Source organism: Eurosta solidaginis, chromosome 1 (assembly GCF_040869045.1).
Source record: "Eurosta solidaginis isolate ZX-2024a chromosome 1, ASM4086904v1, whole genome shotgun sequence".
NCBI classification, from domain to species: Eukaryota; Metazoa; Arthropoda; class Insecta; order Diptera; family Tephritidae; genus Eurosta; species Eurosta solidaginis.
The window spans coordinates 268,708,561-268,734,363 of record NC_090319.1 but is presented as its reverse complement, the minus strand read 5'-3'; the positions used below and the strand labels follow the sequence as shown (position 1 = coordinate 268,734,363).

At 35.9% G+C, this 25,803-nt stretch overlaps 1 pseudogene; it reads right to left on the bottom strand.

Moving 5' to 3' along the window:
* Positions 1–124: 124 nt before the first annotated feature.
* Positions 125–23,000, bottom strand: LOC137240478 (uncharacterized; annotated as a pseudogene).
* Between the last annotated feature and the right edge of the window lie 2,803 nt (positions 23,001–25,803).

Sequence of the window (25,803 nt, the reverse complement as noted above, 5' to 3'; positions counted from 1 at the left end):
CTCATATCATAGCTCATTATAAGTCATTTATTTTTTATCCTTATTAGTACAGTTAACAGTTACAGTCTTGTAATTTGTAATTTTACACAATTAAATTTTCAAAATAACGTAATACCTCTTTAACTCTTGCTTACATATCGATCTTTCGTTCTAGCGGCACGAGTGTATTGGTTTTTTTATTTTTTGTCTTATTGCTATAATAACACCGATCGTTTGTCGTCATTTATTAAAATGTTTCTAAGTTAGATTTTTCCTAAATACAAATAATCTCATTTCAAAAATTCCGTCCATGGCAAGCCTCGAAAGTTCTCTCATAAATTTTTGTTCGCGATGTTGTCGCTACTTTAGTTACTAATGATGATTCTGTTTTTGTGCTGGGATTCTGTAAAGAATATGCGGATTCACTGGCTAAATTTTCGCTAAAATAAGAACTTTGCTGTCGTCGCTGATACAAGTACGACCAAACTGCCATAACAGCTAACTGAGCCAACAAAAAGCTGGTGATTGCTAATATTAGACCTAGAAGAAGCAATAAAAATGTATAAGATTAACAGGACATGACAAAAATTGTTAAAAATTAGAAGTTTTTCTCACTGCAGAAAATGAGAGGAATCATATGGCCTATTAGAATTTATATGGGGTAAATTAGAGAATTAGAGGGTGAAGGAATGCCAGTCAAAGCCTCATGGTGTTTTACACCACTAGGCCATCCTGCTGGTATTTGTTTTCTTGCTTAATTCAGTTTTTCTAATTTCTACACTAACAACACAATTGAGACATTTTGTCTCTATATTAATTTGTGTGCCATGTAGATTTGTTTTTGTAAAGTTCTTCTTCGTTGCGAATGAGAAGCTTTGTAAACTCAGGCTCAGTTGTACATATTTATGTATGTTTGTTTAATGGTGTCAGCAGGATGGCCTAGTGGTTAAAGGCTACTGCAGTGTCACCATGTGATTCACGGTTTCGAATCCCGGTGAAACCTTTGATAACATTACAAAACTGCCTGATGATGATTACGTTGGCGGTTTTCGAAATGGTTCCATAGCAATATGCCAGTAAATGTTTCATTCTTTTCAGTTTCTCTTAGAAAAACATAATAATTGAAATTCAATTATTATAAGCCGGTGTTAAGCTCATGAATTCTTAAATATAAGTATAAACTGAACACACCATTAAATAAACATACGAAAAACTTTAATGAATTTTGTAATTGAAACTACGCAACCGTGTTCGAAATTATTGTAACATTTTTTTCGCATTTTTTTTTAATTTTTCGGAAAGGTTTCTGAAATTATTTTGCATAGTTTCTGTTACAAAATTCATTGATTTTTTTGTTTTTTAAATATCGACAATAAAAAAAAATAAAAATAATTAGCAATTTTTTTTATAAATTGCTGTTACTATTTTTCTGTTCGCTGCTGTAATTATCCCTAGATGACAAATCGCCTTGTTCATACTTATAAGTCAACATGCATGTTCTAAGCACTACATACCTATTGCATTAACGCAATGTCCTTGCTCCACTCCATCTTTGCTAATTAGCGCCTTTTTCTTGCTCGCTTCATTTATGATTGATTTAACTTGTTGTTTTGTTGTTGTTGCTTATTGAAACTAAATTTGTCAGTGATCTTAATTGATTGCATCAAGAGCATATCTTCTTGACTTGGTTGAGTTGTTGTTGTTGCACGCCTGCTGCGTAAAAGTAGATGCCGTTTTTGGTTCAAGCTTAACTTATGCTGGTGATTGATGTTTTCAACTGTTCCTTGTATTGTTTCTATAAGAAAGAAAAGTAGAGAGATATTACAAAGTTAACAAACTTAAAATTTCCCTTAAAACAGTTGTTCTTAAACTTCGTTGCATCGCCGACCTAAGAACGATGTGATAGAATCAACTTTAAGACCAAGAACGCCGATACAGATTCGACCTTAGGCAAGTGTACTGCGATTTCATTCCTAGGAGACTCCAAGCTGCTTCTTTTACCTAGAATAGAACAGAAGACTTAGTCGTCATAGGCGCTGCGGACGTTTAAGGACCTGCCCAACCATTACATTGTTGATGGTCTTGAGAACTGCGAACACCTAAGCCGGGGAGGCTAAAGCACACCTAAAAAAAGGAAGTCCTAAAGGCAGTTAAATCTTGGACCTCATCATACTCTGCTCAAATTATTATCCATTCTGTTTAAATTTTGCTCCAAGAGCTGTTACGTTGTTGTTGTTGTAGCGATTACGACACTCCTCAAAGGTTTTGGGGGGTGTTACCGATGTTGGTTGTCCTTAAACGTAACAGATGCGGTTCGTTTCGGTTCCCACCACCATCAAGGTACAATCCCGACCATCCCGCTACACAATCACTTGAGTCCTTTGGGTATTTTAGTCACCTCGTACAACAGGTATTCCTCGCGTGCGTATATTTTTTAAGCACTATAACCCACTGGGGCACCATTTAAGTCACTAACTTTGGTAGAGAAGACTCTTGTGCGGAACACAGTGAAAACTTATTAACGGATCGAAATGATAATCGGAACATAATAGATACTATACGATGAAGTCTTACATCGGACGAAGCTAAGGATAAGAGGAGAATGAAAGAAAAATAATTTTGAAGAACAAAAACTAAACCTAAACGAAATGGAAATCAAAAATAGATTTTAAATGCCTTAACTAGAACTGGAATGAAACCGAGATTAAACAGAAACCGAAACTAAATATACATTTTGAAGAACAGTAGTAAAATTGAAATATAACTTGCCAAGAACAAAATGAAACATACATTTTGAAGACGGGAACATAGATAGGAAAGAAACTGAAACCAAATGGTAATTTTTAAAAACGAAACTAGAACTTGAGTTAGAATACAATGAAACATATATAAAATATACTCTTTGAAAAACGAAACCAAAACCTAAACGCAGCAAATATTTTAATGAATGAAATTAGATGTAAAAGGAGTATGAAATCAAATTTCCTTTTGAGGAAGTAACTTTAACTGAAATAAATCGAAACTAGATATTCATTTGAAGAAGTAGGTAAAGCTGAGAGCTTTAGAGACAAAATATGGGAAAATCACCATGTGAGAAAATGAACCTAGGGTAACAATGGAATGTGTTTGTATGACATGGGTATCAAATAGAAGGTATTAAAGAGTATTTTAAAAGGGAGTGAGCCATAGTTCTATAGGTGGACGCCATTTATGGATATCGCCATAAAGGTGGACCAGGGGTGACTCTTGAATGTGCTTGTACGATATGGGAATCAAATGAAAGGTGTTAATGTAATGAGTATTTTAAAAGGGAGTGGGCCTTAGTTCTATAGGTGGGTGATTCTATAATGTGTTTGTCGATATGGGTATATGGCCCTTAGTTGTACATGTGAAGGCGTTTTCGAGATATCGACCAAAGGGTTACCCAGAACATCATCTGTCGGATACAGCTAATTTACTTTTATATGTAGTACCACGAAGAGTATTCCTGCCATGATTCCAAGGGCTTTTGATTTCGCCCTGCAGAACTTTTTCATTTTCTTCTGCTTAATATGGTAGGTGTCACACTCATATTACTAAGTTGTTTCTACGGTTATATTTTGCGTCAAAAAACCAATCCAATCACCATGCTTCATTCCATTTTTAGTATTTGGTATAGAATTATGAAATCTTTTCCATTTTTCGAAATTTTCGATATCGAAAAAGTGGGCGTGGTCATAGTCGGATTTCGCCCATTTTTATTACCAAGATAAAGGGAGTTCAGATAAGTACGTGACCTAAGTTTAGTAAAGACATATCGAATGTTTTTCAAGCTATCGTGTTAACGGCCGAGCGGGAGGACAGACGGTCAACTGTGTCACAGAAACAGTTATCGTCATTGGAGCTATGCCCTTACCAAATTCACAAGAATTGGTAAATTTTTATTAGACTTATGGCATTAAAAGTATCCTAGACAAATTAAATGAAAATGGGCTGAGCCACGCCCATTTTGCCATTTTCTTTTATTTTTGTATTTTGTTGCACATATCATTACTGGAGTTGAATGTTGACATAATTTACTTATATACTGTAAAGATATTAAATTTTTTGTTAAAATTTGAATTTAAAAGTTTTTTTTAAAGGGGTCGTTATCCGATTTTGCTAAGTTTTATTCAGAACACATATAGAAATAGGAATAACGCTCCTGCCAAATGTCATCATGATATCTTCGAGGACTGCCAAATTACAACTTGCAAAACTTTTAAATTACCTCCTTTTAAAAGTGGGCGGTGCCACGCCCATTTTCCAAAATTTTACCAATTTTCTATTCTGCGTCATATGGTGAGCCCACCTACCAAGTTTCATCGATTTAGCCGTCTTTGGTAATTTTCGTATTTTTTCGGTTTTTCGAAATTTTCGATACCGAAAAAGTTGGCGTGGTTGTAGTCCGATTTCGTTCATTTTAAACAGCGATCTCGGATAAGTGCCCAGGATCTTACATACCAAATTTCATTAATATACCTCAAAATTTACTCAAGTTATCGTGTTTACGGACAGAACGACGGACGGACATGGCTAAATTAATTTCTTTTTTCGCCCAGATGATATATAGAAGTCTATATCTATCTCGATTAGTTTATGCCGTTACGGGGTACCGTTATGCGAACAAAATTTATACAGTCTGTGAGCTCTACTCAGCTGAGTATAACGAAGTGATATATTCATTTCAAGGAACGAAATCGGAACCAGAACAAAACAGAAGCCAAATGAATATTTTTAATAACAATACTAAAACTAGGACGAAGTTGAAACAAAATGTACGATTTAAGAGACGAAATAAAATTTCCCAAGAAACTGAAACAAAGGATAATGTATCTTGAAGAATAAAGGTAAAAGCGGAACGAAACCAAGGCAAAAATGAAACTGTAACGACATCGAAGTAAAATAACGTTTGGTTTATTCTTAATACAACAAAACATAAAATATTCTAAAATAAAAACGATTTATAAATTTCTTTTATACTTACCCGTTCCATTTAAAGAACGCCTCCTTCTACCATACGAAATCACGGACTTCCCATCACCACCAATATCCGCTTGCTCACATTGCACCAGCACGCATGTCGGCATACAGGGTGTTACAAGTGCACGAAATTGTACCAACTCAGATGTGAGAAATTTAAAAGCATCAAAATGAGCTAATAAAATTTTACCAGATAGAGAACTTTTCACAATGGTCCCATAATAATTTCATCGGTTGGACAACCTCTCGAATCGATTAGTGTAATCTCCGCATTATCTGCACCATCCATAGCTACAAGTTCACGAATAAATATCTCGTAAGGGCTTTGTGCATCAAGAATTTCGAATTTTAGCGCTAAAGGATCACCAACTTCAGCGGTACGCTTTACATCGATGCCATCACGTATTGTGATTTTCATTAGAACATTTGGTGAATCAACAATTACTTCTTCACTTAATGCGGGTTCCTCGAAATCATCTTTATCATCTAGTAGCACTTGATTGCTAAGTGATTTATTAGCCAAATCATAATGACATGTTACAGCTAAACCTAAGTTGGATGAGGTGACTATTGTGTCATGATGTTGTATTATGACATCATTTGTATAACGTCCTGTAATGCTTTGATTGATTGGTATATTGCATTCGAGATTTTGATAACCCATACGTAACTCAAAATCGAGTCAGTTTTTCACATCATAAGCACAAGATTTTGGTGAACCTTTAGCATAAACTTTGCCATCGAAAAGTTTTGATGTGCGTATACGTGCAATCATATCGTGGGCACTACATTCTATGGTCACATTGTAACAAGATAACAATTCATAGGTTGTTGCTTCGGATACTTCCAAGTAGGGATCTTGTACGTCGGTGAGTGTGATGCGACTGTGATGTGATAGACGGCAAACCATATCGCCAGTGTCACCATAATCGTAAGAGTGGCATCTGTTTAAGACAAAAAAAAATATCTATATATATAAAAAGAAGTGTACATTTTGATTGTCACTCCATAACTCGAGAACGGATAGAAAGATTGTCATGAAATTTTTAGGAAAGATACAGCAAGGAGAGGTGATGGTTAGTTGATTTTGAAATCCCAAATCGGTTTAGCCATTCTTGAGTTTTTTTTTTTTTAGAAAAAATTCAAAATTTGAAAAAAATAAGTCGGGTTTTCCTTGCTGACGCTATAACTCCAGAACGCACCAACCGATTACCACGGTTTTGCATTTGTTGGAAAGGTCTCAGCCTTCGTGAGGTTTGGACTGACGCACAGGGGCTCGAGATATAGGCCAAAACGTAGATCCTGGTACCCCTAGAATTTGTTGATAAAATATGGATATTAAATGTAAGCTGTTGATGAGTGCTTTAGTAGAGGGTAATTTCCATACCCCTGGGTGACTAGGGTCTCGAGATATAGGCCAAAATTTTAAATATTCCTTTGATACACCAAAGCCTTTAAACTTTGGGTCCCTGTCTGTATCTGAAATGGACATTATTAAGGGTATCTCCTCCTTACAGTCCTCATTGAAAAATGATATAGATGGTTTGTCCTATTCTTTATTTAAAAAGTGTAGTAATTCCGTTTGTGTTCCAGTGCCCCATATTTTCAATACTTCTCCTTCGACCGGAGTTTTTATTGATCGCTGGAAGGGAGTGTCCATCACCCCAATCTTTAAGTCAGGAAATAAAAATGGTGTAAAGAATTATAGGCCAATATCTAAATTGTCGACCTGTTCCAAACTTTTTGAAAAGGTAGTTAAGGACAAGTTATCATTCGCTATCAATAAAATAATCGATCCATGTCAGCATGGTTTTATTGCCGGGCGTTCGGCTGTCACAAATCTATCGGTTTTTTCCAGTTTTGTGCTCAGCGTTCAAGGATGGATGTCAAGTTGACACATACACAGATTTTTCCAAGGCCTTTGACACAGTTTCGCATAAACTACTTTTGTGGAAGCTTGAAAACATAGGCTATCTTTCAAGTTTTCTGTTGTTGCTGAAGTCTTACCTAGAAAATAGGATATATTTTGTTGAAATCGAGGAAACTAAGTCCTACAAATTCTTAGCAACTTCCGGTGTACCACAAGGTAGCATCCTTGGTCCTATTTTATTCATAACTTTTATTAATGATGTTGGCTCTTGCCTAAAATATTCTAATTATTTACTTTATGCAGACGATTTAAAACTCTTCCGTAAGATCACCAGTATTTCTGATGCTTTACGTCTGCAGGAAGATCTGAATGCTATCAACGATTGGGCTTCACAAAACAACCTTAGTAAATGCTGTCACATAACGTTTACTAAGTCAATGAATTTCCTTTCGTCCGTGTATTCGATCTCAAACCTAATGCTTGTCTCAGTTGATGAGTTTCGTGATCTTGGCGTAATTTTTGATTCGTCTTTTACCTTTGCTAATCATGTTAACTTTCTTTCACCAAAAGCTTATGTCAACTTAGCTTTCTTACGACGATATGCGAAGGATTTCAAAAACCCGTATACCAGAAAGATTTTGTATAATTCCTTAGTACGTTCAAAGTTAGAATATGCCTCAGTCATTGGGAATCCGATATACTCTTCACACTCTTTAAGAATTGAACGAGTTCAGCGGAAATTCATGCGGTTTGCTCTTCAACCTCTTCACTTTGATAATCCCATGCCACCCTACAATGCGAAATGCATGCTTATAAATGTCTTGCCACTTGAAGTCAGGCGTTCTGTTCAAGGCTTAATGTTTATTTTTGATATAATATGTGATGCTATGGATTGCTCCTAACTTCTGGGTCAGGTAATTTTCAATGTCCCTAACAGAGCCCTCCGCTTTCACAATACATTCCGTATTGAAATGTAGCGTTCTAATTACTTCAGCTTTGCTCCTCTTCTAAGAGGATTTTTAGAATTCAATCACCTATCTAGGAGTCTAGATCTTGACTTTGCCATGTCTAGGTCTCTCTTCAAGGCATGCATTGAGTCTTACTATCTATCACATTAAGTCATATTTAAATTAATAATTTAGTTCTAAGTACACTGTAATCTAGTCAGTAAGGTATGTTACCATTGACTCAATAAAGAAATGAAATGAAATGAAAATGTGGACCCGGGTACGACTAGAATGTGTTTATAGGATATGGATATCAAATGAAAGCTGTTGATGAGTCCTTTAGTATAGGGTAATGTTCATACCCCTGGGTGACTAGGGTCTCGAGATATAGGCCAAAACGTAGACTCGGGTACCCCTAGAATGTGTTTATAGAATATGGATAACAAATGAAAGCTGTTGATGAGTGCTTTAGTAGAGGGTAATTTTTATACCCCTGGGTGATTAGGGTCTCGAGATATAGACCAAAAAGGGAGCCCGCGAACGCCTAGATAGTGTTTTTACAGTATGGGTATCAAATTGAAGCTTTGAGTGCTTTAGTACAGGGTAAGTTTTATGCCGCTGGGTGAATAGGGTCTCGAGATATAGGCCAAAACATGGACCCGGATACACCTAGAATGTGTCTTTACATTATGGGTATCAAATTGAAGCTGTTGATGTGTGCTTTAGTACAGAGTAAGTTTTATGCCGATGGGTGAATAGGGCCTCGAGATATAGGCCAAAAGATGGACCCGGATACACCTAGAATGTGGTTTTACATTATGGGTATCAAATTGAAGATGTTGATGTATGCTTTAGTACAGAGTAAGTTTTACACCGCTGGGCGACTAGTGTCGCGAGATATAGGCCAAAATATGGACCCGGATACCCCTAGAATGTGTTTTTACATTATGGGTATCAAATTGAAGATGTTGATGTATGCTTTAGTACAGAGTAAGTTTTAACCCGCTGGGTGACTAGGGTCGTGAGATATAGGCCAAAACATGGACCCGGATATCCCTAGAATATGTGTGTATTATGGATATCAAATGAAAGCTGTTGCTGAGAGCTTTAAAGTAATTTTCATTGTGATAATCGATTTATTCGCATCAACCTGGCAAAACTGATAAATGTGCATGCGAAGCCGATATAAAGACATGAATTAATAATACCCACATACCTATTTACATACGTCCTATTAGATTTGCCTTAAATTTGGTATATAAATTTGCCTATATTAGTATTTACGATGCTTTTTTCCGGAAAGTAGACCAGAGACGGACTGGGACTTTGATTAGGACTAGGACTGGGACTGAGACTGCGACTCGGAGTGGGACTGGGACTGAGACTCAGAATAGGACTGGAACAAAATAAATACCACCCTCTGGGACTGGCAATAAGATATGAAGAAGAATGAGAAAAACTTGAGAGAAGAGAAATGAGAGAAGGAGAAGAAGACTGAGAAAGAGATGAATGAGACGAAGATGGAGATAGATGAAGCGAAAAATACGGAGGGAGGAGTGAATACAAAGATTAGGAAAAAGTGTAGAGTGTCGAGGGAAGAGTTAGACGTAAAAAGCATATTGAAATGTATGCAGATAGACCAAATTTAGGGCAGAACAACGTCTGCGGGTCTGCTAGTATATATATATATATATATATATATATTGGAAAAATATTAAATATTTTTTTAATTCCTGGCACTTAAAACGGCACTCTTGCGATGATCGTACTCTTCAAAAACACATCGGGCTTTGGAGATATTTCAAGTTATAATCGAAACAGCTGTCATCCTGTCCGTCCTGATGTCGCGTTGTTTAAATTTATTCCCAAAGGTTAATCAAAATTCGAAGATGTTTATCTACGATACCTTTTTTCAAGGCCGGTTTACCGAAAGAAAAGGGGGGGGGGGTCTGTTCTGGGCTGTGCCTAGGCAAATGATCCGCAAACGATTTGCAGTTTTTTTTCAACTATTTGAAACACATTTTTTTCATGGGTGTGCTAACAAAAAATTGGCTGGGCTATCCTGGGCTAGTCATGGAAAATGAATCACAGTGAGAGAGTCACTATTTCGCATTTTTTTGATTTTGGAGTTTTTGAACTTGAAACATTCTTTTTACAATAACTTTTTTTCCAAGGGTGGACTAGCAAAAAAAAAGAGCGGGCTATCATGGACTTACCTTGGGCAATCGAACCACTGCGCAAACGAATAGCATATTTTTCTATCAAAAACTTGCATTTCATGGTGTTACGAGTCACAACTTATACCTATAACCGATTTTTATTTCGAAATATTAATACCCGGAGGGTGTTTGAGAATTTCTTCCTTATAAAAAATTAGGCTATTCGCCCTTGCTATGGAGAAAAAGTGGGACACCCTTTGGGAAAAATTGATAAAAACCAATGCGAATTTAAAAATGAGCTTGGTTTTAAAAAAATACCCGGTCTCAAAAACTATCTGGCTCCAATAATGTTCCGGGCCCAAAAAAAAGTACCCGGCTGTAAAAAGTATTCCGCTCTTTAAAAATATCCGGCTCAAGGCTTTTAAACATCTTTTCGGCTTTTAAAAAGTATCCGGCTAAAAAGTAGCCGGTTCTGAAAAAATTAGCCGTTTCAAAAAAAATACCCGATTCTTACAGTACACGGTTCTGAAAAAGTACCTACCCGAATCTGAAAAAGTGACAGGTTCAAATAAGTATACGGTTTTAACTAGTACCGGGTTCTGGAAAAGTACCCAGATCCGAAAAAGTACTATGTTCTAAATAAGTAGTAGGTGCTTATTTTTCGAAAACATTTTTGAGTTTGATTTGCTTGGTCTCAGTTACAAAATTCACGGACGTTTTCACAAATTAACGAAAATAAAGAAAGAGTTAAATTAACGAAAATTTCCTAAAAATACCACTGCTCCTTTCTTGCTCGCTGCTTTACATACTTACATTTTTATTTTATCTCAAAATCCCTGTGGCTTGGTTTTATCTTATTCCATATAACGTACTTAATCCAAAAGGGTCAAGTTGGTATATAAGTTTTTAAAAATATACAGCACTATTGCAAAAGCTTTTCTTATAAGCAGACCCTACGATATCAACACTAATTATGCCCATATTTAGTTTACGTATACATATTTTTCTTCCTTATTCATCATTAATTGCATTACTTAACTTTTTTTCTTTCTTTTTATGACATAGTCCCAACATTACACCTCCACTACGTTGCTTACCTATAAGGTGAATTCAAACATAAATCACGACACTCAACAATGCTGCCAACATCTTGATACACTGCATCCACCGTTTTCAATATGCGTCCAGGCAAACGTTTAAACTCGCACATTTTATTTGGCTCATCAATACAGTTATTCTCTAAATAATCAACAGCATCATTTTGTTGCTGGAATGCGCTAGTGCCGGTTAAAGTAATGCGATCCGTTTCGGAAAGCTCACAAGTTCTTGTTTGACGATAATAGTTTGCCGATCTGTGGAGAGAAAAAAAGTACAAAATGGGTATAAGATCAAGGAATGTTTAAAAATAAACAAGGAAACGAAAAAAAGAATAGCTATAATAATAAAAGTATGTAAAGTGAGTAAAAAAATGGTCAATATGAACCAATTCATGCAACATTTGCTCCAGTTAATGCAAAATCATTGCAATTTTGTGCAGAAGTTAATGCTCATAAATCTGTGTACACGTTTGCTTATTGATTACTATGCTTTTGTTTGTAAGCCATTATTCAAAGCTTATTTTGCTATTGAAAATTTAAACAACAATCATTTAGTCAGCTGAAGTGTGTAAAAACGAGCGCTTAAATTAAATCGATTGGTAATGATTTGTTATAAAAGATAGGATACAGGAGCGCCGATCGTATATTGCAATTATTCATTAACGGTTTAATAGCTCATTGAGTTTGACAGGTGTTTAATCAGCTTAACTAATAGGTAATTGTTAATTAAAGCTAAGCAGTTTATTATCGACATGAAGTGATAGGTTTCACTGTACAACTCGGTAGCAACTTTTTAAAAATGTACTCGGCTTTAGATAAGTACCCGGTTAAAAAATGTATCCTTATTTAAAAAAGGTACCCTGTTCTAAAATAGGACCCGGTTCTTACAAATTATCCGATTCTGAAAAAGTACATGTTTCTCATAAACTAATCGGTTCAACAAAGTAGCCGATTCCAAATAGTACTCAGCTCTAAAAAGCTCACGGCTTTAAAGCTTACCTGTTTCAAAAACTTACTCGGCTCTCAAAAGCACTAGGTTAAAAAGGGGACTCAGTTTAAAAAATACCCGGTTCTAAGAAAGTATCTGGTTCAAAAAACTAAACGGTTGAAAAAAGTAGCCGATTCTAAAAAATCCGTTGCTGAAAAAGTGCCTGATTTTTAAAACGAACCCCGCTCTTGAAAACTACCCGGCTTTAAAAAAGTATCTGATAAGGAAGCGCGCGTTCAAAAAAATTACATGCTTCCAAAAAAGTAGCAGGTTCTAAAAAATAACCGGTTTTAAAAAAGTATCCAATTCTAAATATGTAACCGGTCCAAAAAAGTACCCTAAAGAGAATCCGTTTCTGGAAAATTCAAAAAAAAAGCACTCTGTTCCAAAATGTACCCGCCTGTAAAAAAATATGAGAGGTTCAAAAATCCGCCAGGTCCTTAAAAAGTACCTGCTTAAAATTACCTGATTCTTACAACGTACCACGGTCTAAGGATGTACCCGATTCTAAAAGGTACCCTGGTTCAAAAAACTAGACGGTTCTAAAAAAGTAGCCGGATCTAAAAAAGGACCCGGTTCTTAAAAAGTACCCTGTTTTTGAAAAGTACACGACACTTAAAATCTACGTGGCTCCAAGTTATTAAAAGAACCCGGTTGTAAAAAAGTACCCGGTACTAAAAAAGCACCCGAATCGAGAGAATTTAAACGGCATCCATCACTTGGAGTCTCTTCCGACCGCTAGAAATAAGCCAACTATGGTACGCAAATATTTGAGGGGGCCAAAACTAAGCAAATATCTTATACGAACTATATTACATATAAAATTAAAGAAAAAAAAACTTTTTTAAAAATAAGCTTTTATTATTGGTTAATAAAATTAACTAAAAAATAAAAAATATTAAAGAAACATTTTTTCTTATATAAGCTTTTATTATTGGTTAATAAAATTAACTAAAAAGTAAAAAATAATTTGACTGTAAAGAAATATAACACTTTATAAGTTCATTATAACGTTTGACGATAATTAGGCTTCTTCTTCTGCGACAAAAAAAATTCATATTGTAAATTTTGATGGTATAATTAAGAACATTTAGGACCTCCTTTTCTTGCTATCACAATGTAACTTGCTTTTATTAGAACAATTAGGACTGTGATATAAGCTGTAAGATTTAATAATTTAGGTGTAAAGTTTTAATGTTAAAACTATATTATTATGTACAATATGGAATTTTTTTGTTGCAGAAGAAGCCTAATTTTCGCTAAAGGTTATAATAAACTTACAAAGTGTTATATTTCTTTACAGTCAAATTATTTTTTACTTTTTAGTTAATTTTATTAACCAATAATAGAAGCTTATTTTTAAAAAGTTTTTTTTTCTTTAATTTTATTTAATTTTTAGTTAATTTTATTAACCATTAATAAAAGCTTTTTTTAAAAGTATTTTTTTTCTTTAATTTTAATTTTGTTTATTTTGTTCCCACGAGTATAGGACAAAAACGGTCCATCCCCACAGAGGTCTATTGTAGAGGGATAAGGTCTTCAATATAACAGGGTTCACCCTGATACCTTGAGGCGCAACGTTATAGATATGAAATTTTTATACACCTTCATATTATTCAGCCCTCGGCACCTGCTCACCTTGGCATTGGGTCATAAATACTAATAATAAATCTGAAAAAATCCACATTAATAACCAACAAATTTTCTCTGTGGCAGCCGATCTCTCAGGTAACTTTTTTGATACTCTAATATATCCGCAGCAATTTGAGTATGAGTACGTATAAAGCAACCAAGCGCAGCTAGCCTGATCTATTCTTTTACATACAAAAATTGATGTGTAAGTATAAGCTATGATGCATATGGATACAAGCGACAACGGGCTCTCAAGAACAATTCTCGTGTTTGGTCTGCTTTGGTATGCAATTTTAATTGAAATACGAGGCAAAAGTTTGCTTCGATGGGTGAAGTTCAAAGCGCATCTTCTAGCGTAACTAATCAGTTATCAGCTGAGTGAATGGAATTGTTCTTTTCAAACGATAAGTTGAGACAACTGTCAACAACCAATCGATAAAAAAGTTGAGTGAATGGAGTGGAAAATTTTTATGCTCACTAATGTGTCGTAAAATTGCAACTGTGCGTTCCAAGAAGTTATTACTAATCAACTTCACCAGCAGTTGTGCTTTTGGAATGCGCCCCATGCTTTGTTCAACTCATGCGAATGAATTTGTATATATGTGCATACACATGTTCACGTGTTCTTGCAACAATAAAACGTTAAAACATACATAGATATGAATATATAGATTTTCGAGAAAACATATCGTATGTGTTTGCGAAAAGTGGTTTCACTTCGGATATCAGCATATTCGGTAGTCAGATCATTCGCGTTCAACGCTAACGCGGTGTTAGGATGAAAACGACTCTCAACCAAATTACTGTATTACTGTTACGAATAGATACGTTTAAATAACCCTGACTGAGTATGAGTACACGATTTTTTATATCATGATCCGAATATATTGGGGCATATTCATAATCGAAATAAAATGTGACTAAGTTAGTTGAAGCATTTTTGACAGAGAGCACATATAAAATTGTGTCAAACAGTGTTAACTAACTTAAAATCATATTTTATTGTGACTTTGCCTATGTCGCGTTCAGTTTACAACTAATCATTGCAGATCTCTGCTCTGTGGTTTAAATCCATTTTAAAATAAAATTCAAACTTTTGCTTAATAAAATTCCATCGCCAAAAATCTGTAAAACAAACTCAAGTGTACAGAAAAGTATACAATATTTAGCGATAACAGCCTAATTTCTACGTTCGTTGTATACACAAACAAAGCGAAGTTACCTTCGTTCTTGAGCCGCTGTAGGTTATTCACCTTCCCTCTAAACAAAGAAAATGGAAGTAAGCGTGGGATTCACCACGGGGTAAAGAAATTTTCTCATATAAAATGGCAGGGTGAATCCCATACCCGCGGAGTAATGGCATGGAATTGCTACAGCGGTTCGTGTTCGTGGTTCCCGCAGTTCGTTAATAAAAAAAAAAAAAAAAAATGTAAGGCGCGATAACCTCCGAAGAGATCTAAGGCCGAGCTTCTCTTCCAATTTGCGTCGTGCTCCTCTTGATTTTCCCTACATGATTTTATGCCGACTCCTAACGGCATCTGTAAGGCAGACGAGTTTTCACTGAGAGCTTTTCATGGCAGAAATACACCCGAAGCGCTTGCCAAACACTGCCGAGGGGCGACCCCGCTTAGAAAAATTTTCTTCTAATTGAAAAACCTTATTTCTAAAAATTTTGATGTTGTTTTGCCCGGAGTTCGTTAATATGCAATATAAATATCTATAGTTACAAGCAACAATCGCCTAAGTCTCAGACTCCACGGATAGGTACCGCTGTAGCTAGGCCGGGTTTGTCTGGGACTTAGGCTTTTATTACTTGTGAGCACAAATCTTTACCGATAACTCTGTTATCGATTTATTTATCGAATTCTCGCAAAGTAATATTTCATTGTCATCAGAGTTATACATGCGTGCAAAATTTCAGCTCAATCGGACACCAGGAAGTGTATCAAATTTAACTTGCCAGAAGTGAAAATAAATAAAAGCTTATAATAAAAAATAGCATTGGGAGAGTATTAGGTGCATAACAGGCTCTAGAGAATTGACTTTGACTTTCCTAAAAGTAGTTAGTTAAATGACACTTGAGGCTTTCGACTTGACTACAACAGGACGCTACAGTCTCGAAGACAATGAAGCGATCTTTTGCTGATAGACGGGTTTCCTTAAAGGCATTAAAATTCAAGTTCGCGTAGGAGTTGAGCACCGCTGGCATTCATAAGGCATCTCAAAGTCTCCCGTTTCTGGATCTCCGAGCATAGCAGTTTTTAATGAGGCAGCTAATAAAGGTCATGAAATTGAACAAACGAGGCGAATAAGTTCGAACTACTATCTTATGAGAAAACTCGAGAAACATACTGCTGTTGACCCAGAGAGATGATTGTAGCATCTCAAGGTTTTTGTGAATATATGTGGATGACTAAGAACTGCAGAAAAGAGGATTCAACTTTCTGTCTTTCTTTCCGACATTATGGGTAAGGTTATGATGGTGTATAAGTTACTTCTACTTAAGTTAGAGGTTAGTGAAGAATAATTAGGAAGTTTCTGATGGGATAAGTTAGTCCACCTTCTTTCCAAACGTAAGTATCCAATTTCATGCCATTTAATTCAGGAAGACATAAGAGCGTCGAAACGCGCAGGAGAGAAAGGGAAATTTAACTTTTCCTGCTAATTTCTTCGCCGTAAAGCTGCCTAATAGCAAACAGGAAAAAGTTGGAAGTTAGTAAGTTGCCTCGACCAAAAACTTAAGCCTGAGTTTTTTTTTCGGAAAAGGTTGTATATAATATGACATATATACACATTTGTTAATGCAAATATCTTTTTAAGTTGAAAGAGAATTTGATAGCTGTAACCTCTGCATCAACGCCCCAGCAAGTAATAGTGCTTAGAGGCAAATAAGATTCACAGACTCAAAAGTTCGAGATGAAAAAAAATGTCGCCGAGGCAGTCGGGCTAGTACCGCAGCACAGCGGAATCTTATGCGGCAAAGAACTGCCCGCTTCCGCAATACTCCACCAACTTTAGGGTAGTGTTTCTTCGGCTACAATAACAACAACAATTTTTTTTTATTTAACTGCGATAATTCATCTTTTATTCCATGAAAAAATAACTTTAAACAAGCAAAAAAGGCGAAAAAATGCATGAAAATTTCGACAAAAATACGCAGCATTTCAAATATAATAAGTTTTTGTTTTAAAGAGTTTACAGTGAAATACTTATATCACCTTGTAAAATATTTTAAATTTATAGTGCGTTCTAAGGAAACCCGGTCCATCAAATTGATACTTAGTCAGTGTGCGATCGTTATATAACCCTAACTTTAAACCGGTAAAATACTACGCCACGTATATTTTAATTGGTATTTAGCACGTTTATAAACTCTGCAAAAAATTTATTGCCATTGCAACCATTACACACTTCCGTTCATTAAGATTACCTCCAAAGTGTATGTTTTGTTGTTTAATATCGATGGCATAGGAGCTACTGTACAAAAGACTTAAGCAACAAACTTGTCTTTATCGGCAATGCTAAAAGTTTACAGAAAATAAATAGTTTTTTGTTTTTTCAAATACTGTTTATTGTGATAATGTACGTAATAATTAGCACATAGACATTTTTATATATCAAAAATGCATACTTTTTTAGATTGGCTAATTTTTCAATATTTTTAACGCAATCGCTGGAGACCATTGCTCAGCCTCTAAACGAACGTCTAAGAAAGCAACAGTCTGGTTCTCGTCCTAATCGCTCCTGTACTGACAACATTAACGCTATGCGAGCTATCATAGAACAATGCACTGAGTAAAACAGCACGTTGTATGCAATTTTCGTAGACTATGAGAAGGCTTTTGATTCTATTAGAAGGGACTGCATCTGGCTGGCCTTGCAGAGAATTGGAGTTCCTCAAAAAATTATTAACAATATAATATTATATTATGCTGACGATGTAAAGCTTTTTAAACCTATACTCACCCCGGAAGACAGATTGCTCCTTCAAGAAGATCTCGATAGTTTAGTCAAGTGGTGCATTATTAATGATATGAGCCTCAACTTAAATAAATGTTAATTCATGATTTTTGGTAGAAAATGATTTCAAGTGCACAATTACACGGTTGGTGACTACCGGCTAGATTTATTGACCTGGGTGTTACATTTGACCAAAAACTTGTCTTTAAATTTCATATTGAAACTTGCGTGACCCGATCTAAAGGAATTCTTTTTTTTGTTAAAAGATAGTCTAAGAAATTTAAGATACAAAATCTCTCTTTGCTGCTTTAGTGAGACCTATACTGGAGTACGCATCAAATCTCTCGTGACAAGCTTAAATCGGTTCAAAAATAATTCCTACTTTTTGTTTTGAGTCATTTGGCGTGGGATCCAACAAGAAATCTTCCCTCTTACAACAGTCGGTTAAAGCTTGTAAACCTCCCTTCTCTCGAGAGTCGCAGGGAAATGATTGGTGTATTGTTTATGGTGAAATTATTAAGTGGAGCTGTGAATAGCCCATTTTTACTTAGCGAGATCAAATATAATGATCCCATGAGGCTATCAAGGCATTTCCATCCGCTTTTTTTGAGCACATGCAGGTCGAATTTCGAAATGCACGAAGCTCTTCGTTGTTTGTGCCTGTATTTTAACAAGCATTATAGTAATTTTGAACCGTCGGACTCGCTTTTCAAAATAAAGAGGTGTATTCTATTTGAGTTAAATTAGTATATATGTATATATGTTTCAAATAACTAACTATAACTTACCGTTACTCCATTTTATGTATATATAATATATCAGCTCTTTCTGTGCGGTTCGCGTCAGCTCCCTTCTGAGCACCTTTCGTTAGCCCCCTACTGGGCAATAAGTTCCTTTCTGACCAATTCGCGTCAGCTCCCATCTGAGCACCTTCGTCTGCCCCTTACTGGGCATATGTATACATAACTCATACCCTCTTGTAAAGTTAAGTTATTTATTTAAATTATCGCGCATATAATTATACATGTCACCTCTTAATATCAAATATGTAACTATAACTCTTAAGATCGTTTACTTAATGTTTTACACTGCACATTCCTTTTGCATAGGACATACTATTTGTAAATGTACTGCTATTTGCTATTTAGTATGTTTAAATTGCTCAATTTGTAGACTATTAAATAAATAAATAAATAAAAAAAATAAGGAAAAGCTATGAAAGCTCAAAATGCAGAGTATTGCATAATGGGAAACTAAGCAGTGTGTTTGAATCGACTACAGGTGTCAAGCAGCAGGGGTGTATATTATCCCCACTGTTGTTTATTGTGGTCTTGTACTGGGTGCTTGAAATATTTGACTAGCAAAATAGGGGCATAAACTGGAGACTTAACTCCAGTCTTGAGGATTTGGATTACGCAGACGACATTGTCCTGTGTCACACACACACCAGCACATGCAGGCAAAACTCGACGACCTGCATCACCAGTCGCCAAAGTTTGGGTTTAAATAAAATATAAGGAAAACCGAATCTATGCGCATTAAAGGTAACAACTCTGCAAATTTCCCAATTTATGGCCAAAATGTTGTAGATACCGAAAGCTTTACATACTTGAGAAGTATTGTCGCCGTAGGTGCTGGTGAAAAAAGAGATATAAACGCTCGAATCCAAAAAGCCCGGGGAGCTTTTGCCAGACTTCGTGGTGTATGGCGCGCTAACAACCTTCGAAATGAAACAAAAATAAAAATTTTTAACGCATGTGTGAAATCTGTTTTGTTGTACGGCTCGGAAACCTGGCTTGTAACTGCTGAAACTAAAGCCAAGCTACAGTCCTTCATTAACCGCTGCTTGAGAAATATAATGCAGATATGGTGGCCTAGAACGATATCGAGCGAAGAGATATGGAGGCTGACCAACCAAACCAGTGTACATATTGAAATACGGAAGCGTAAATATGGCTGGATAGGCTACACATTACGAAAGCAATACGATGACATTGCAGATGCTGCCTTTACCTGGAATCCTCAATGGACACGATGCAGGGGCCGACCAAAGATGACTTGAAGGAGAACGGTTCTTCAGGAAACTGTCAAATCGTTTAACGAGTTAAGACAACTAGCACGAAATAGAGATAATTGGAAAACTTTTGTTGAATCCTTAAGCTCCTAATGGAGTATGGAATAAATAATAATTATAATGAATGACTAAAATCGCCACCATAATTCTGGTTTCTTTATAAGCATATTTAAAGGGAACCCTGTATTTTATAAAAAATAACTCTTCCTGTGTTCTACGTATTTCATATAAATCTTAGAAACATAATTCACATTTTTCGAACTCACCTGCATGCGAATTCCGTCTCGTTCAAGCACGACTCAAATCAATACTGCCGTGATTCAACTAAGAAGTTTCGTTTAATATAGCCATTCAATTTGTAGCCCTGAACACGATCAATATACCATGCACGCTTTGGTACAAGGACATTTCCGTAAGCAAGATTTTTGAGTAAAAATCAAATTTTTAAATAGAAATCAAAATTTCTGTAAGTAGTTTTTTTCCTAAACATGAAGGGAATTGTTTTCGGGCTTCAGGCGGCTTTCTGGAGCATAGGGGTATCACTACGCGATAAATTAGGTGTTGTTTTCGTAATGCATTTGAGACTTACTTCGAAATTATGTTCGAAACATTTCGGCACCCCATGGGGACCACTTCGGATGACTTTGATCCATTTCGGGACAATCTCTCCATAATTTAAGATTTGTGTCCGGGACCAAAACAGGGCTATATTTTATAATTACAAGATAATTTGGGGTCCTTTTTAGGTTTATTTCGAAATTGTTTACGCTAACAATTTGGGACATTTAGAAATTATTTCGTTACTATAAACGGGTCTGTTAGTGATCAATTCCGAACCATTTAGAAACTGCTTTACGACCATAATCGAGCTACTAATGCATATTTTCGAAATTTTGATGAGACTTTGGAGTAACATTAAGTACGTTAAGATCTCGGTCGATTTGCAGCCATTCCAGGATCGTTTCAAGACAATCTCTGGAAAATTTCGGTACTATCTCCGGAACATTTGGGGGCTCTTCTTGGATTATTTAGCGAAACTTCATTCCAGTGATTCGGGATCAATTCATCGAATAGTTATAGATTTATTTCGCGACTGCCTTTGGGTCATTTCGGAAATTTGTTGGCATAATTTTTTAATTATTTCGATGCTAAGATCAATTATCGAATATTTTGTGATATTTTGGGACTACTTCGAAATCAATTCTTTGGATAGTTTTAGGATTATTTCTGGATTGCTTGCGGACTATTTTGGTGTAGTTTCTGACACATTTCTATTTCATATGGAACTCAGTTATGAAATATTGCAGAGCCATTAGACTGGGTTGGTCCCATATAAAAAAAAAAAAAATTTTTTTATCCTTCGAAATACAGTCAAAAAGGTGTTTTCGTTATACCTTGGTTATTTGACGTCCGATTTTTAAAATTAATATGTCATTATTTTGGCATTGAGAAGCTTCACATTTCCGTTTAATGTCCTTTTAAGCTATGAGCTCAGACTTCTTACTACAGTCAGGCTCTGACTTCTGACTTTTCACCTCGTATAACAGCTGTTATACTAAATTTCTCAAAAAAAGAATTCAGCCCATCAAATAAGGGAAAAAAGCAGACCAGGCCCACATTTTTACTTTTTCAATTTGTTGAGCGCGTTAAAAAAAAAAACATAAAATTTCGAAATGTAGAATTTCGAACTTCGAAAGCCGATATCTATTTTTTGAAGGCTAACTTCGAAAAACGGAGGTAGCACTTTGTTTACTTAAGCGTCCATCTCTACAAAAAAGTGGGATGTGTCAATACCCAGAAAAAAAGTTGATTTTTCGCATAGTGTTATTATTATAAATACGAAACAACAGGCTTGACTCACTTATTTACTTTGACTTCGCCTATTTATGATATTTGGCATATCTTTATTAACGTTTCAATGCAAACCCTAATAATAATTTTCCCTCCAAAAATATCATGAGTTTCAGGTCTAAGTATAATAAGAATCAGGTAAAAAACAGTTGCAATAAATATTGAAAGTGCTATAACTTCTTTGTTTATTATTTTAGTAATATGGTTTGAAAGCAACATTTTCTTGACTTTTTAAGTCCTTTCGTTTGGTAAGGAAAAAATGATACTTTGGGGGGGGGGGGGGGGGGGGTACAATTTTCTTAGCTGACCTAATCATGTGAAAACGACTTCATAGCTTAAAAGGACATTAAACGGAAATGTGAAGCTTCTCAAGGCCAAAATAATTACATATTAATTTAAAAAAGCGAACGTCAAATAATCAAGTTACAACCTTTTCGGCTGTATTTCAAACGATAAAAAAAAAAATTAAAAATTTTTTTCCGAAACCCTCTCAATATAATTTTTAAATCTAGGGGCGGATATTAGCAGCTTTTTTTTTGTATGGAAACCATCCCAGTCCAGTGTATATTAGTATTTTGTGAATTTAAATTTCAAAATATATTCAGAAATATGGAATTTTTTTATTTCGTCGGTAAAATTGTTCTTTTTCGATGTTTCAATAAAAAATCTCACAAATTATGTAACTGAAACTATGCGAAATAGTTACAATAACGTTCAAGAAAAAATTCGAATTGAAGAAAATTAAGAAAATTTCAAACCTTTTCGAAATTATTTTAGACACTGGAGTCTATAGTTTCAGTTTTCAATTCTATTAAGAATAAAAAATCCCTTTCTCCCTCACTTACCGGGCACATTCAAGGAACGCCTTATACGTCCATGCGATATCAGTGACTTGAATTCACCACCCATATCCTCTTGATCGCAATGCACCGGTTCGCATGTGGGCATGCAAGGTGTAACCAAAGCACGGAATTGTACAACTTCCGATGAAGGAAATTTGAATGCATCAAAACGCGACAATAGAATATAACCAGTCAACGAGCTTTTGTAAATTGGTCCCAAAATAAAATGATCCGTAGGGCAACCATTTGAATCGGTCAACGTTATTTCGGCATTATCACCACCATCCATAGCAAGCAATTCACGTACAAATATCTCATAGGGACTATGTTCATCGAGTATTTCAAATCCAGCGCCAATGGATCACCGACCTCAGCTGAGCGCATCACATCAGAACCATCACGTGATGTAATCTTCAAAATAACATTTGGTGAATCAACAATCACCTCCTCACTCAGTGCTGGCTCATTATCACCTTTTACACCTAAATCAACATCATTTGTTACCGATTTATATGTTAAATCATATTGACATGTAACAGCGAGTCCCAAATCGGATGATGTGACAATTGTATCATGATGTTGTATCACCACGTCGTTCATATAACGTCCTTAACCGCTTTGACGTACATTACATTCTAAATCTTGATAACCCATACGCAGTTCAAAGTCTAGCGCAGTTTTAACATGAATAGCACATGATTTTGTTGAGCCTTTGGGGTAGGCTTTGCCATCGAAGAGTTTTGAGGTGCGTATACGTGCAAGCATATCACCCGCACCACATTCGATAGTCACATTGTAATAGGATGATAGCTCATAGGTTGCTGCCTCGGGTACTTCCAAATAGGGATCTTGCACATCAGAGAGTGTGGCGAGACTGTGATGCGATAGGCGGCAAACCATATCGCCAGTGTCACCATAATCGTAAGAGTGGAATCTACGGAGAGAGGAAATAAATGAAACATTTGTAATTTTCTGTGCCAGGGAAGTATAAAGTGCAATTCTCACACAATTTGTAAGTCTTTGTTAAGCGATTAAAAATTTTGTCAGTAAGAATATTCAAAACCACCACGATATAAATCTCTAACTCGTGCTATCTCCTGTTTTCTTTGAAACAACCACAAAAAACATTACACTGCCAAAGGCGCACGAGAAATGTGTTTGGACATCTTCAAACCTAGATTAGAAAACTTCGATAACTTTCTAATCATATCCCAGACCTACTGTGATCTATCCTTGCCAGTGTTGTCACAGAAACGCTGTGCAGAATTAACAGAATCACAACACTCAGAGCATTTCTGTGGTAAGTGCTCTGGAGGCACACTACGGCAATGACACTTATCCTAGTTCATGTTCCACTGGCAGACCACAAAATAGAAAGGAAAAAAATATAATTCCACGACTATGTTGCTGGTTCAAAGGTGTTCAAGAGAATTAATTTTAAAAAAGATTTCGGGTCATCGACTAAAGTGCAGACTCTCTTCAACCTAGTTTTTTAAACCTCAACCTACGCAAATCATTTTGTATCGAATATCTATACTATATTCTAAATATCCGTATCACTCCTCCATACCTTCGGGAAAGAAGTTCTGAGCACATATTGAGGTTTTCACATGGCTAGGAAAGAAGGTAACATTATTCGGAACCACAACCGCAAGTGCTACTATAACCATTGCCGTAACTAAATTTTTACAAGAAAATAATAACCATAAACCTTAACTAAGCGAAGACCGTATCCATAACATAATCGTAGCCGTACTATATTTGTAACCGTAACCGTAACCATAACGCGGCAAAATCACTAAAATGAACTGAAAATGTAAACATAATCATAATATAACTGTTAGTGTGATCGTAGCCGAACTTATAACTGTAGTTGCACATAAAAATAAATAAATGTAAGGCGCGATAACCTCCGAAGAGATCTAAGGCCGAGCTTCTCTTCCAATTTGCGTCGTCTCCTCTTGATTTTCCCTACAAATTGGCCGGACGGGACCTACATGTTTTTATGCCGACTCCGAACGGCATCTGCAAGGCAGATGAGTTTTCACTGAGAGCTTTTCATGGCAGAAATACACCCGGAGCGCTTGCCAAACACTGCCGAGGGGCGACCCCGCTTAGAAAAATTGTCTTATAATTGAAAAACCTTATTTCTAAAATTTTGATGTTGCTTTGCCCGGAAGTTGAACCCAGGGCATACGGTGTGATAGGCGGAGCACGCTACCATCACACCACGGTGGCCGCCGTAGTTGCACATAGTTAAAAATATAAACGTCACCGTAACTGTAACAGTAAACTTAGCCGTAAAGATTATTGAACTACACAACTGGAATAGTGAAGGCAACGTGATAGAAAAATTAACTGTAATTGTAAACGTAAGCACAAACGTGACGTAACCAAAAACGTTATCGAACATAACTGTAATATTGACGAAAACGTTGTTGAAAAATTAACCGTAACTCTAACCGTAACTGTAAAACATAACGTAATGAAAATCTTAATCGAGAACGTTATGTCACCGCGGTCAAAAGCTCAACTGGTGACATAACCGTAACTGAAGCAGTAATCGCAACCGCCCCTACAGCCTCAAGCAGTACTTCATACGTATCTATATTCATAAACGTAATGAAGGTGCTCACACATCTGGAACTTTCTTTCTAATAATAGTCAGTTTTTTCTTTCTTTTCTGAAAAGAAAGAAAAAGCGATTGAAATTATTTAAAACCTTTTAAGGAAATATTGCAACCAAATTACACATAAACTTTATCTGTGAATAGCTGTCATCTGTTACTGTATTTACATAAGAAAATTCTGAGTGACAGCAACGTTTGCTCTCATTGATTTAATCGCCTGTCGGCATTGTGCTGCCAATAGTTTTCTAGCAACAAGTGACAACCACACATTGCCTATTAAATCTACTAGTTTTTAGGTGCAAAATATAACAACAAATATTCGCAAAAGAATTATATACGATCAGGCTACATTTCTATATGAGATTTGCTTTTCATCTAAATTTGTTTTCTTGTTTTAGGATTTTATCATATTTCAGCACATCATTATGACTTCTCATCAAATTAAATATTTTCTTGTTAGCTTAAAAAATCACATACAAGTTTGTTGTTGTATGCACATTTGCACCCACTGCGCTTCACAATTTAACGTACACAAATATGATCAGCCACTTGTTATTGGAATTGCGTTGGCATTAATTTGCACACAATCGCATTTCCATTACAGAATTCTGAGCAAGTGGCAGTTGATTTGCTGCGCTACTTCCGTTTACTAAAGTCATGTCATCGTAATACAGCACGGCATCGCCATCATCATCATCAACTGATTAAGCAACACTTGTAGCAGCATGTTGCGGAAACAAGCATGTGTCATGTTGGCATCAAATGTTGACATGC